Here is a 14,758-nt window from a genome sequence, read left to right as displayed (position 1 = left end):
CATGGACTTTGGGCACAAAGTATTTTATAAGTGTTTGGCACGTTTTCACCTTATATGTGGGTGTGTGATGCTGTCCATTTATGTATGTGTGTGTTTGTGTTTGTGTGTGTGTGCGAATGTTCAGGGAGAGGTAAAGATTAATGCCCACCACCAAATCACAGAGTTACAGAGGAATGTGCTGTCTCATGTTCTTCTTTTAAATGCTTTAATTTGGTTCCCTCTGCGGTTTGAGAGACAAGCACACCCAAGCTGCACTTAAGCAATTTAAATTCCATCCACCGTTACTCCGACTTTCATATAAACTCTGCAATTAAGTGCATGCCAAGCAATGAGCTTCTCCTCACATCCTTCCAGCTTCCCGCCAGCGCGGGAGTCACACCCCTTAGTTCAAGAGCGGAAAAAAATAACCAGCGAGCTCTGGGGTTGGAGAACCGCCCATTCCAACAGCCCCGTGTCGGGCTGGCAGTCTGGAGTTACTGATATGCCATTAACAGGTGATTTTCTCTAATGGCTGATGGGTGGCAGGAAGCTGTTGTCACAGTAATGAGAAATGACAGTAGGCCATGGTAGCAGTGATTGACTGCAGGGTGTGATTACTGTGTGGAGAGCAGGACCTGAACGAAGAAACAGTTCAGCGATGCGGCCAGGTGAACACGCCATGGGGAACACGCCATGCTAGACACGCCATGGGGAACACGCCATGGGGAGTTTATTACAGCTGTGTACACTGCAGACAATATGTTTCACTGCTGGCTCCAAGCTCTGACCACAACACTTTTTTTTTTTTTTTTTTTTTTTACAGACAGATGCCCAAAACAACTACTCGATATCCGCAACCAGCACATAACTGTGTAAAAGTTGCCGTCGTTTACGGGATGGGAAAGGCACAGGATCCCATGGGCCGTGCAGGACATCCCGTACAGTGCTGCTGTTGGACCGCATCCACGTCGTGCTACACTTGTTCCTAATGCAGAGTAGCAGCATTCTGTAACGATAACACCTCCACCACGGCTCGTCTGCAAACACCCTCCTCCCGGCCGGCGCTTTTCTCTGCTTTGACGCTTTTAAATGGACCCTTTCAGATGTGCATCTCAGCCTTCAGGGATAGTAAAGACTGTCGGGGGGGCTGGCACTGATTTACAGCTGGACTTTAATTGGGTTGTAAAATCAAATCCAGAGTTGTTTCAGGAATGCGATTCCTGCTACACAGTTTACTGGCGGAACCCGACAGTCAAGGACACAGTGTGAGAGGGTGTTGTTTGTGTGTGTGTGTGTGAGAGAGAGAGAGAGGGAGAGAGAGAGAGAGAGAGAGAGGGAGGTAGGGAGAGGAAGAATTAGAGAAAGATGCCAGATATGAGTTCTACTGTGATTAAAGGAGTGTGTTATGTCACTTCTGTAGCATAAGCTGCAAGATGCAATTATTAGGGCAGAATGTGTGTGTGTGTGTGTGTGTGTGTGTGTGTGTGTGTGTGTGTGTGTGTGTGTGTGTGTGTGTGTGTGTTTGCACGGGAATGACTTGCAGAGAAACAGGAAAAATAGATTGGTGTTTTTATAGCATTTTCTCAATCATCTACTCTCTCTTAGGACAAACATAAACACGGCCACATGGCCATTATGTTGCCAGGGACGACAACAGCTCTGTTTACACAGGGATGAGAAAGCAACATTTAAAACAGAAGCAATCGGACTGAAGTAACTTAAGAGCCATCACAAAGAAATTATCAGCACAAAGATGTCCAAGAGCTCTAGGTCCATTCAAGGCCAGGGTCACTATCACAGCACCCAAACTAGCTGGGAACAGTTTCTCTGTTGTAGACTATGCTATAGTGGACTACATTTTAGACATTCGAAATGCAGTAACAGGGCCCACAGAATTACAGTACGTTGGCCATGACCGGTCAGTCCTTCAACAGAACATCCAAACTGTGTTTCACCTCACACAGTTTCACAGGAACCTTTTGGTACACAGAAAGATTACACCCGTGTTTTAATACATTACTTACTATCTCTCTGGTCTCTCTCTCTCTCTCTCTCTCTCTCTCTCTCTCTCTCTCCCTTGTGTTTACAAATTACACACACTTGCCACCTCAAAGAACAAGCATTATTACTGAAATATAGTCATAAACATTGTTATAAACATTGTTATAGATTATTGTTAGAATCAAACAATAAAGTTTCTCCATTCAAGCTGGATTTGAATATGCTGTGCCCAACTTCCTGAAAAAAAAATCAGAACCATCTCAACTTGAATTCGAACCATTCCAACAATTACCCTTAGATAATGACCTATTCTAAAAACAATCTTATCTGAAAATACTTACGAAACAGAGCTGCAGGCATAAAGTACCTCTGAAGGCATTTGAGTCCGTAATATGTGCGGTGAACTACTGAACCCTCATCATCCGCGTCTATAAAGCGCCGCGCTCCCTCCAATCATTTACATCTGTGCACGAGATATTACGGCATTAGCTCCCTCATTACCATGGCCCGTTAGCCTAAGCTTGATTACTGGAGGCATTTTATCTCATTGGATGCAGGGGTCCGAGGGTGACTCTATCAATAGAGTCATATACATTTACTGTAAATGTTCAGTAACCTAAAATGAACTCTCTCTCTCTCTCTCTCTCTCTGTCTGTCTCTCAGAAAGAGTATCGTTCTATATTTATCTACTTATTTAACGAGGAAGTTAGAGAGGGAGAGAAGAGAAAAGCAGGGAAGACAAAGCAGGGATTAACGGGGGAATTTATGAGCCGTTCCAAGCCTGGATTAGTCTATGAAGACTTTCGAGAGTGAATCTCCACCGACGTTACAGTTTCAAGACTGGAGACCGGGTTTAATGTCCATGTCCGGGACACCACAAAATCTCCGAATCGGATCTTCACAGCAGCGTAAAGCTGTGGGACATTCCGTGGGAGATGTCCTAATGTTCCTTAGATTCTCCAGCAACCAGAGTTTTAAGTGAGCAGAACGAATCACGTGTGGGCGTGGATTACCACCTTAGAAACAAACTGCCTAAAGACCACGCAGCAACAGGGAGGGCCGCCCTGTATGTCAAACCAGCTCATTAGCATACGCAGGTAGGCTTCCGTCAGGAGATGGATGTTTGCTCTGCTTACACTATAAAGGAAGGATCCTGGAAAGAGTGATGGAGAAGGGGATAGAAGGATGAAAAAGGAGAGAAAAAGAGAGAGAGAAGGAGGAGGAAAAAGAATGTCACTCTTTCCAATCAGCCATGCAAATCCTCAGGCCGGACGACTGAGCTTTGAAGTGAATCCCCTGCTTTGGATCTTCAGCACGCATGTTTAATCTCCAAGAATGTGGTCGGATGAAGCCGGTCTGTCACTCTCAGCGGAGGGTTGAAGAGCGTCTGGCCCTGACGCCCCCCAGCCGGCTCCAGCCTTACGCGCTTCCAGCCAACTCCAACCTTACGCGCTTCCAGCCAACTCCAACCTTACGTGCTTCCAGCCAACCCCCAACCTTACATGCTTCCAGCAACTCCAACCTTATGCGCTTCCAGCCAATTCCAGCCTACGCGCTTCCAGCCAACTCCAACCTTATGCGCTTCCAGCCAATTCCAGCCTTATGCGCTTCCAGCCAACTCCAGCCTTACGCGCTTCCAGCCAACTCCAGCCTTATGTGCTTCCAGCCAACTCCAGCCTTATGTGCTTCCAGCCAACTCCAACCTTACACACTTCCAGACGCGGCCTTTCCTCTCAAGTCAATGACTCTGTTTATGCTGTTTTATGTTTTAAACTTTCTTACATTTTCACCTGAAATTAAAGCGTTTTATCAGTATATTGTGTATAAGTTGTTAGATATGTGGACATTCTTGCTTCTGTTCAACGTGAAACATAAACAGCTCATGTTTAGCACAGATAGGAGTGTTGGGTACTGTGACCTTTCAAAGCTCCTTCAGCTCACGCTTGCAGAAAACGCGTGTGACAGGCAGAAGACGAGGAAGCTGTAAAAAATCACCCGCGCATGAATACAAGGGATGAAATTCAGGGCACCGTGGCTCTCAGCCTTCCTCATCCTCATCCTCCTTGTTTCCAGCCATAGTGGAAAGAACCACCGTGGACCCGTGAAGAGCGCGGGATGGAGCGAGAGCCGCTCGCACACTCAGCCTGGCCACATCAAAAGGCTGCTAAGGCAGGTACTAATGCGGCATGTCAGGGCTCAGCTCACTCAGGCCCGGGGCGAGTCTGTAACGCACGAGACGTTCCCAGATCAAAGCCAGTGCGCTAATATCTGCCCGGCGCTCCGGAGGGAGTGGACGACGGGCGTGTCCGACGCGGCTCTCCTGGGAAGGGGAGATATGGTGGGAAGCTGCCGGTCGTGATCTGGAAATCTGGACACGGGAGGTTGTGTGCAGACATAGGACTGCACGGTGGCCTGCCTGGTCTTTTTACCTTAGAGGAGTGAGGAGTGAGGAGTGAGGGGTGAGGAGTGAGGCTTGCACTCCAGACCACAGAGTTTCAACACTGCAAGACCTCACTGGAATTCTGTTCACAAACAAAACATGTTTCAGTGTGACTTCATGCAAAAAGTTAATGTAATATAAATAAATGAATAGATGAATGAGTGAATAAATGAACGACTGAACAAACAGATGGCCCCATAGATTGATAAACTGACACATGGATGAATGAAGTGTGTTTGAGTGTTCTAAGTCTACAATGTGTCTCCCAGACAGATCTGATACTGGTTGGAGCTGGCAGGACCTGACACCAAACGACGAGCTGTGGAAGGATCTGGGATCTGTGGAGTCGGGCTGAATCCCAGGAGTCAGGATGGCTGTGTGCTTTGGCGCTTGTGTTCATAGATCCAGAAAGTAAAGACTGAACTGACAGCATCAAAATTAAAACTTTTGGATACACAATAATGTGGCATTCTACTGCACAGAACTGCAACCTACTGCTGTAGTTACTTTGGATAGACAGGTGCACACACACATGCATGTACGTGGGAAGCCATACACACACACACACACACACACACACACACACACACACCCACACACACACAAACGCATGTACGTCCAAATGCTGCCTAGACCAAATATAGAGGGGGATTGTCTGCAAGGTATACAGAACATTGCCCTCCCTTAAAAGCACATTGAAAATATTAGCACTATTAACTATGACCACAAGGGAAATCGTATCCAGTCCATCTATATACAGATAACGTGATATGTGCTATTGCGGTGACAGAAACAACCTCTACATTATCCAGTACTGCAGCCATAAAGGCAAGGCAGCTGAATTCTTTATGCATGTGAAGATCCATGACCATACCTTTCCATACAATACACCACGAAACACACTCGGGCTTCTCAAACGGCTTTTGGTCGGAAAAACACGTTCCATCCATCGCTGTCCCAAAGCCCATCGGTGATAAATTAGGTCCTATTGGTTTACGTAACTTATTAAGGTGTACAGCAGGATGCACTGAGGTCAGTGCCTGCACATCTGATAGCAGGCCACCCTCCCCAGCTGCAGTCTGAAGACACAGCTTATTACTGTGGTAAACCCTTCAGCCCACATTGGCCTTTATAGTGAGCTTGGACCATAACACGTCTTAGACCAGGGAACAGGGCATTCCAAGCACTGGCTGTGGTCAAGCAACTATTGTCGTGGTTTATTTGCCTTTCTGTGCCGCGGCCTATACTCTGTAAAACTGATGCTTCAAAACCGATCAGTGTAAATGGGTTCTGATTTAAGTCTTCAGTGCAGATACCAAACCAGTGAAATGAGTTGAGCAGGAATGAAAGCAAACAGGAAGGTTGGTTTAACGTTTGGGCATAAAGCACAGACAACTGAAAATAATTCTCAGAATTCTGAAAATCTTCCAGTTGGACCACGAATTCAGGCTATGGTCTGCAATGGCACAGCTATTCCCAGGATTTACTAACTTCATAGCAGAGATCATCGCACATGAGTGAGAACACCGACCCATTGATATCCTAGTCCACAATGCAGTCATTGAGCCTGTACGACCGCTGCAGTGTGGTGATGACTGTAATCGCTAGTGGCAACAATTCAATCTTGTGTTAATTGTCATAACTTTCCCCGTCCTGTTTTTTCAGGCTTGGGTGACCGTCTGTGCAGCAGTGCCACCCAAATAAAGCATGAATGAGCCGTTTCCCACTTATGGCCAAAGCCCCATAAAACACTGACGCCCAACACCGCCAGTGCCTAACCCTGGGCCAGACTCTTCAGCTCGGACGTCCTCATCATCACCTGCTTTATGGGCCCGGCAGGCGTGCCCCCCCACGCCCAGTCAGGGCGCCAGGATAACGCCCCCCTCTGTTGCATTCCTGTCTGGCCAGGCCATAGAGTTCTAGACAAGACCATACAAAAGCAACAGATCAGGGGTTGGCTGGATCTGGTTAGACAGAAGAGAGTTCATGAACACTGTCCACGAAAGGATTACAGGTGGAGCACCAGGTGGGAGAGACTCTTCAGTTTAAATACCTGCACGTGTACTAGTGTAGTAGAAATGACTATATGCTCAGCGTGGCTCATCACTGACACTCGTGACCTGTGTTGTTGGGCATGTGCTGGAATGACTGGAATAGCCTTACTCAAGACAACGGTGTTTACGTTGCCTTTTTAATTAGCTGGGTTTTCGGCGTTTACACGCTCGAGGAGGCACACGCACTCTTTATGTCTCCCGTTATGCCTCGTAAGATCTTGTATAGACCTGGGTGAGCCTAAAGTATACTCATGTGTGATGAAGCAGGACACTCTCCACAGCAGAGCCTGATCAGAGGCACACAGAGCCTGACCAGACCTCACAGAGCCTGATCAGGGCGCGCAGAATCCGACCAGAACCTGGTCAAAGCCCGATCAGACTATACAGAGCCTGATCAGAGCACACAAACAACAGGCACCGGTTAAAGTCAGAAGACTGTACCCATCGTTCCTGCTGCTGCTGCTGGAGCCTAAAACGCCGCCGGCCTATAAATCTACATAACACCGATCATAAGTTCTTAACTGCTGCTCTGTCTGAAATTTCTGGCATTACGAGTTTGGTGTTAAAAGAGAGAACCCAGCACCAGTCCATGAAAACGACGCTACGTGGCGTTAATGACAGAGGCGGCGGAGACAGAGGAAACTCAGACAGCTAACGCTTCTTAAACCTGGCGGACAGCCCGGCTATTAGGAGGTCAAGGAGAGCTCTTACTCCCAAGAGGGCTCCCTGGAAGCCGGGCAGAGCCGGGCACTGCCGCGCGCCCGGGGAGGCCGGCTAGTACGGAGCTGCCTGCGTTGCAGCCTGGCTGGCGCCCCTCCAGAGCTGGGCAGAGGGGGTCCGTGACCCTGTCACGGCCACAGTTAAACTGACTGACACAGCGGTTCAACTCTGAGTCTGAGTGGCAATCCCTTAAAATCCACCAGGCACCAGCGTTTCACTGAGTTGTCAAAACACGGGGGGAAAAACACTGCCATATTTGGTGACTCCACGACCAAAACACAGGAAGGATGTTAAAAAAGAAATACAACAGGGTCCTAAGAAGTGTCCTCTTATTTTGGAATGCAATTGCTATGCGCCAGTCAGGGTAACAATTATGCTGTTTACTACAACATTCATCTTAAGCAAAGCTGAAAGGTCTTCTACGTTTTTTTTTTTCCCAGTTTTTGGGACATACTGAGTGCTGGTTGTTTTTTGCAAAGTACTTCATCCAGTCACATCCTCCCTAAACAGTTTTGTTTACACTAAACATTTCATAACAGTAATATGGAAGTGGAGTTAGTGTTGACCAGAAACCACTTCATCCTTTACTTCTGTAAGCAGGCTCGTGTGCGGCAAACAGGTCATCTCCTGTTCCCCAAGGGCCTGCATCCAAATTTCCAGCATGCGCCTCGCCCGAAACCGTGTGCCGTGCGCCTAAAGAGCTCCCAGGTGTTTGTCGTCCATGACATCACTGCCTGTCAAACACGGTGCAGACTTTGAGAGGTGAAGGGGAATAAAAGACAGCTAAGAAGAAAAAGAACCGCTCACGGACGCCACGGGCGGGGAAGCCAGACGCGAGATCGCACGAGGGACTGTGGCATGTAGTCTCACGCACGGGTAGAAAAAGAGAGCCAAACAACAACAGAACACCCCACACAGCCGCTGGACCCAGTCCAGCATGAGAATGTAGGAGGTGAAGGCAGGAGACTGGCACGGCTGCATGCGGGAGTTCTCCGTATGTGGGACCTTTTTCTTGGGGGTGGGGTGGGGGGTGGAACGGAATGGGGTCGCACGTTCTGAAAAACGATGGCACTTCACTGAATCCCCTACTCGAGATTTTCACATCTTCCAAACTTTCCGAGCCCAGCCTGCGCACTGTCCCAGCTACCGGCTGTTTGTGTGGGAGCAAAGCTGTCAGCTCAGAGCTTATTAAAACGTCACAGAGGCCCCTAAACTGCATATTTACGCCCTACTGGGTTGCAGGGTGGTAGCAGACCACACAGGACCATTGTGAGGTGGAGCAGTGGAGCTGGACAGACCGTGGTTGTCAGAGATAAGCCCCACGGTGCGGCCCCGCAGTCTGCGTGATTGATGCCACTCCGTTATTATTACACCCGTGCGGGCGATTCCCTCGCACTGGGGGGGAGGGGAGGCATATAAGCTCGACTCTAAATTAGTCGTGTCAAAGCAGGCCAGCTGCTTCGTCACCCGTATCACTTCATCAGAAAGAAACGGCATTGTGTGTGACATGGCTGTGTGTTTTTGTGTGTGTGTGCGCATATGTGTGCGTGGGGCGTGTGTGGGGTGCGCGTTGTGGTGTGCTATGTGGTATGTCAGTACGGATGGTGTGGGCATACGTGTAGAGTCTCGAACAACGGAGCTTTTCCTCCGAGCCTGTTCTTCGAGGCACGGGACACAGAGGAACAAGGCAGAGATGGAGTCTGGGGCTAGAATGTTCCATTTTTCAAGCACACAAACGTGTAACCAAGCGAACAAACACGTAGCCAAATGCATAATCAGAGAGACAGAGGGTCCAAGCTCTGGGCATTTTCCTCATTAGCAGACAGCCATGTTTCATCACCTGACCACCCTGGCAGTGCTGACACCAGCTGGGGATTACTGGCACCACCCTGGGGTTACTGGCACCACCCTGGGAGTGCTGAAACCACCCTGGTTGTGCTGACACCACCCTGGGATTACTGGCACCACCTTGGGAGTGCTGACACAATGGCGCTGTCACGGTCTGCACTGCGCCCTGAATGTGATGGCGCCACCATACTGGACAGACTCTGGAGGTTTGTATCCTGTTGAAACTCTCTGTACTTCACTACAATTTTTAATATCTCTACATCTCCTACTACAGTACATTGGAATTCATCAAGAATTATAAAGCAGAAAGCAGGCATTTGTTTGCAAAGCAATGTTTCAGAATAGAGAACCACACTCCAATTCTTTAACAGGACTGCACTTTGACGAATAGGGCAGTTAAGCTCCCTTCATTAACCAGGTACATGCAAAGAGCAATTACCTGTTGAGGTGAGGGGACCCGAGGGAGAGTGTGTTCTGTGGATGCCTGGAGGTTGAGCTCCTAAAGTCATATTCTATTACAACATCAGAATTTCCCTTCGCAGAGTTAGTTGAAAGTGAGAGTGTGTGCTTGCATTAACGAACGAGGAGGAACTGACTGAGGTTTTGGTACATCAAAAAAAAACAAACCAAAAAACAAAAAAACCCACACAGTTTTGTGGTGGGGGGTCCCACCGTGTAGCTATAATAATTGATGGCAGCAAATAAATAAATAAATAAATAAATAGGTAGATAAATAAATAAATAAATAACCATCCTCTTCAGGAAGTCTGCAGTGCCACAGATGCGACGCCGTGTGTGCGATCCCAGGACGTGTGGCAGCTGTTAGGTGAATGGCAGCTATTTCATATCAGACCCATGCATTAAAAAAAACAAAAAACAAAAACAACAACAAAAAAAAAAGCTAAAATATGCACAATGGTGTTGAAAAACATATTTAAAACAAACCAGTCAAAAACATTGCAGGCCTGCCAACAGACCTCGAGATTTCCGCGTGGAAGGCTGTTGCTGCGTTCGTGAAGCACGGAGCAGGTCTTAAAGCCCCCACGAGCGTCTTAACGTCTGCGCTGACAGTATAAGCATGATTCGTCACCGCCGTATGATTACCAGTGAGGCTAACAAGGTAACGCTCAAGCACCATCTCATATTAACAAGTCATGGAAGGCAGAAATGTCAATTATACCGTGGCGGGTTCTCGCTAAAACCTCTAGCTGTGAAAATGAGCGCCCGGCTGATGGCACCAGACTAGATGATGACGTTAACTAATAGTCTTCATTATATATGTTCCGTCTGGGCAGGCCAGATCTTCTAGTGAGGTAGCGGGGTTGAAGCTTATACTTAAGGATGAAGAATGCTGCAGCATCTGCTATCTAATGAATTATAATAACTCTTCGTCACCACGCAGACATTAAAGACAAACTCTTTGAGCTTTTCTTTAGACTTTGCTGTCCGTTATTGAAAAATTGGCCATTATTATGTTATTAGATTCAAAATATTTCAAATGAACAAAAAACAAACAAACAAACAAAAAAAAACTATTGAAGGCCAATCATACTAGCCAAGCCTGTCCATGGAGCCACAATCACTGGCTTGGACTATGTGTATTCATTACACACACTGTTAGGCTGTAAAATCAGGACAGTGATGGAGGACAAAGTCTAGGGAATATTCCAGGTGATATTCACCTGAGGAACAGCGGCTATTGGCTGCGAATTAACATTACTGCACTTCTCACGTAACACCTTTTCCATTGAACTACACACACACACACACACACACACACACACACACACACACACACACACACACACCAACCACACACACACACACACACACACACACACACACACACACACACACACACACACACACACACACACACAGCTCATTCCCAGTTCCCATGAGCCTGTCTTGAGACTATAATTGTGTTTCCACTGTGAGATCCGCAGCCCCAGTTCTTCTCCATCTGCACCCACATGCACAGTGACTGCGACAGTCCGACTTTACCAAAAAAAGGTTGATACATAATTTTCTAAGCCCATGAACTCTTCTAAAAGTTTATTAAACCAAAGAAGAAGAAAAAACATACAGAGACGACAGTAATATAATGAGCCTTCCACTATTAAGTCCTTAGGACTGACACCACTGGACTCCGGTCTCTCTCCCTACGGTCTCAGAGAAGGTCCCCTGGTCCTGCTTGATTGGATAAACTGCACGATGTGTTGATCTTGGCCATGGTCTTGGATCTCAGGTGTCAGAACATTTTGAGAGCGGGGAGGCTGCTCTTCAGCTGAGGTCATGGTACTTTAGTTTAGCTAAGGAACACCCGGTTAAATCTGTCCGGACGTTTGGCAGAAGAGCGTGAGAGAAAGAGAGCAGGAAAGAGAAAGCTGCCGAGACTGATGTCAGTCAGTGGGACTGTGGTGACTGTGGAAGCGGAGCTTTGGCCTCTGTGGCTCCGTTTCTGACAGTGTGGGTAAGGACGAGGCATCTGGCACGGCTCAGATTCCGAGGCTTTGCAGAAGAACGCGTGCTGTTAGTTTGGGAGCCGGGGGCGCGACGACACAACGCCATCCTGTGCTGCTGGCTTGAAACAAAAAGAGCTTTAGGATGGTTCAGTCTGCTGTGGTGTGTGTCAGTAAACTCTTTAAAACTTTTTAAAAAAAGCCCCACCTTTCTAACAATCCACCCAAATTGCTGTAAAACAATTTCAAATTGCCACAACTTCTGTTCCTCTCATCACTTTTCTCTGTATTGCTTATTAATTAAGTTACAGTTTCCAGTGATAAGATTAAGGGTGGGTTCACATTTCCAGATCAAATGAGAAAATGATACACTGTTACGTTTTAGTCCTGGTTTACTTAGCGTTCACATCTGGTGATATCACATCCTGTGTTTGGTTCATTTAGATGCCTTTGGTTCGTATTGTATTCATACTTCAAACAAACCGCATCAGAATTCGTTTGGAAACTGACCCAAACGAAGTGTTCACACTTACTCTAATGAACTGCATTAACAGAGCAAACGCATCAGGGTTCGTTTTATTAAAGCGGCCAAGCGTGGCCACACCCTAAAAAGAGGGGAAAAAAACTAACATTCCTTCTTCCATAGACAGCCCTTCAAAACTGCAAGATGAACAGGTGAACCATTAGATAAGGAGGTGAACAGTTAGATGTGGAGGTGAACAGTTAGATGAGAAAAGCAAGCTCAGATGGAGCTGCAGATTCCTCCTGCAGGAGTTGAGGAGGATTTGCAGGAAATCGCTGTGCTGTTGTCATGGCGCTCTCCTGTCACTGTGGCCATCACTGTAGGTCCACTGCAGAATGTCAGACGGGCGGAGGGGTGAAGGCGGTCGACGTTTGTTTACGCTGGGGTGCAATCCATCTTCTGACATGGTCATCAGCTGAGTAGAGTGCATCCTCGTGAAGACGAGGGTCATGAAGGACTTTCACACCGAGGGGCCGGAAAGTCATACGGTAAGGCTGGCCCATTAGTGTGATAAACGGAGAGTGAGAGAGGGGAGGAGTGGAGAGCAGGGGAGTGGGAGAGAGAGAGATGGAGAGATATATGAAAGGAGAGAGGGAGAGCAAGAGAGAGAGACATGGGAGAGGGAAAGCAGGAGAAAGCAAAGGGTAACACACATCAAGAATTTCACTTAAAAACACACTTTTGTAGAATATGGCAGTGTCATTCCTGGGGGGTTCTGAGATCATGCCAGTCAGTTTGTTAAAGTAACTGATACAGGCAGGGGACTCTTTCGGTCTCTGTCTTTTTGAGAATACAGTCTGTTCTGTAAGTTAATTTGGCACAACTGTTGCTATTATCTTGATTGGCTATGTGAATGACGTCCCACCCCTCAGAGGCCCCACCTCTCCAACAACCCCAAGACCCCTCCCACTCAAGACCCCTCCCACTCAAGACTCCGCCCACGCTAGACTCCTCCCACTCCAGACCCCTCCCACTCAAGACTCCTCCCACTCCAGACTCCTCTCTGATCCCTTTGATTCCAGCTACCACTGGTTTGGCTGCGTCGTACTGCCTCTTAGTGGATGGAATGTGGTATAGTGGTATATAATCCGCCTCTCTCTCTCACACACACACACACACACACCGAGACAGACAGACATTTAACTAAGAGCATCATCCAGTATGCTATAATTTCCCTAGTCTACAATTTTCTGGAGCCATATATCACAGTGCTACGTGGTGGGTATGGTAAATGTAGTTATTTAAACCATAAATTGCGTGTAAACAGACCATGGACAGTTCAGCACAACTAATCTTAATCTAAACATTAATCTAATCATTTAGCAGCAGATCAGATCTGTCTTAATTTGATTAAGACCATGATTTATTTGAATTTCTATGGACACAAATGCCCGCTCTTCCTCTCGAGCACAGACGAGGACCCTTAAACTAGCCCTCCAACAGCGGCTGAGCTACAGCTGTGTATATACCACTACAGTGCTCCATACACAACCAGCTGTTTGTGTGGGAGAAGCATATGGACCTTTTCTGATCCAAAAAGCTACACACTCACCTATGTTCCCTTTGTCAATGAACTCAAGTGAAAAAGGTTATCGACATTAAAAATACATATAATAAAAAACATTATTTGGTTTATTGGTTGGTATTTTGGAGTTGAAATATGTTCCTGTCAGAATGAATCACTTAAATGGATCACTTAAATATAAATTTGAACTTTGAAGACTTGGGAAGCATGAAATAATTCTCCCTATATTGAATTATGGCTGTACTGCCTGGATTAGTGGCCTTGTGGCTCATGATAGGGAAGAGAATTGTGTCCTAAAAGACGGGAGACCATACGGTGTGATAGGCAGGGAAAAAGACACACTCACCGACTAGTGCTCGCTTATTTTAGCTGGCAAGAAAAAGTTGACTAACTTCCACCAAACTCGTTCAAGAATTGACTGTGCTGTTACAAAGTTATGATATAATGCTTAAACGATCCAACAGCGGGGCCATCAGAATACATAAGCTAAGTTAATATCCCCTACATCACTGGTATTTTTACTTGGTACTTTTTCCTGAAGTTCAGCAGTTCTGTAAAAACAGGAAGTGGGTCACTCCATGTTGACTGCAGCTCTCTCGCCATTTTACGCAGCCTGAAACTCTACCTCGCATGCCTTCAGCTCTGTCTCCTGTGATGCACTGGGATGTGTTTTTCTGGCCTGTGTCCCTGATAGTAAACATGTCTCCACCATGCTGAGATGTCCCTGAGCCGCACATAAACCTGTCCATGGACAACACACGAGGCCACAGACACTAAACGGGCAGCCGCGACACAAAGGATTGTAAGATTCCCCCGTCCTTGCGCTGTATACTGGCAATGACGGCTCCGTGACCGTATTAAAAACATTATCAAGTTTTTTTGTCATTTATTGTTTTTTGTATTTATTTTTTGGAGAACTTTTTTGTATACTGCTGTAGCTTGGGAATTACTCAAAATATGCTAAATATGCACTAGTTGAACATCCAAACTGAAAAATAAATAAACTGCACACATAATAATCAGTTCTGCATATAAAGCTTTAAAAATAATGATCTCAGCTTCTCTCAGATTCCACATTTGCGTCGGCTGGATCTAATGTCGAGTAAATTGAACGACTATTAAAAGATATTGAAGTGTGTCCACTGATAAAACAAAACAAAATAAAAACACACACCTTCAAGAATTAGAACCCACACTTTCACAAAG

This window comes from Electrophorus electricus, chromosome 14 (genome assembly GCF_013358815.1).
Source record: "Electrophorus electricus isolate fEleEle1 chromosome 14, fEleEle1.pri, whole genome shotgun sequence".
NCBI classification, from domain to species: Eukaryota; Metazoa; Chordata; class Actinopteri; order Gymnotiformes; family Gymnotidae; genus Electrophorus; species Electrophorus electricus.
The sequence above is the reverse complement of the archived record's forward strand: the minus strand, read 5'-3'. Positions refer to the sequence as shown.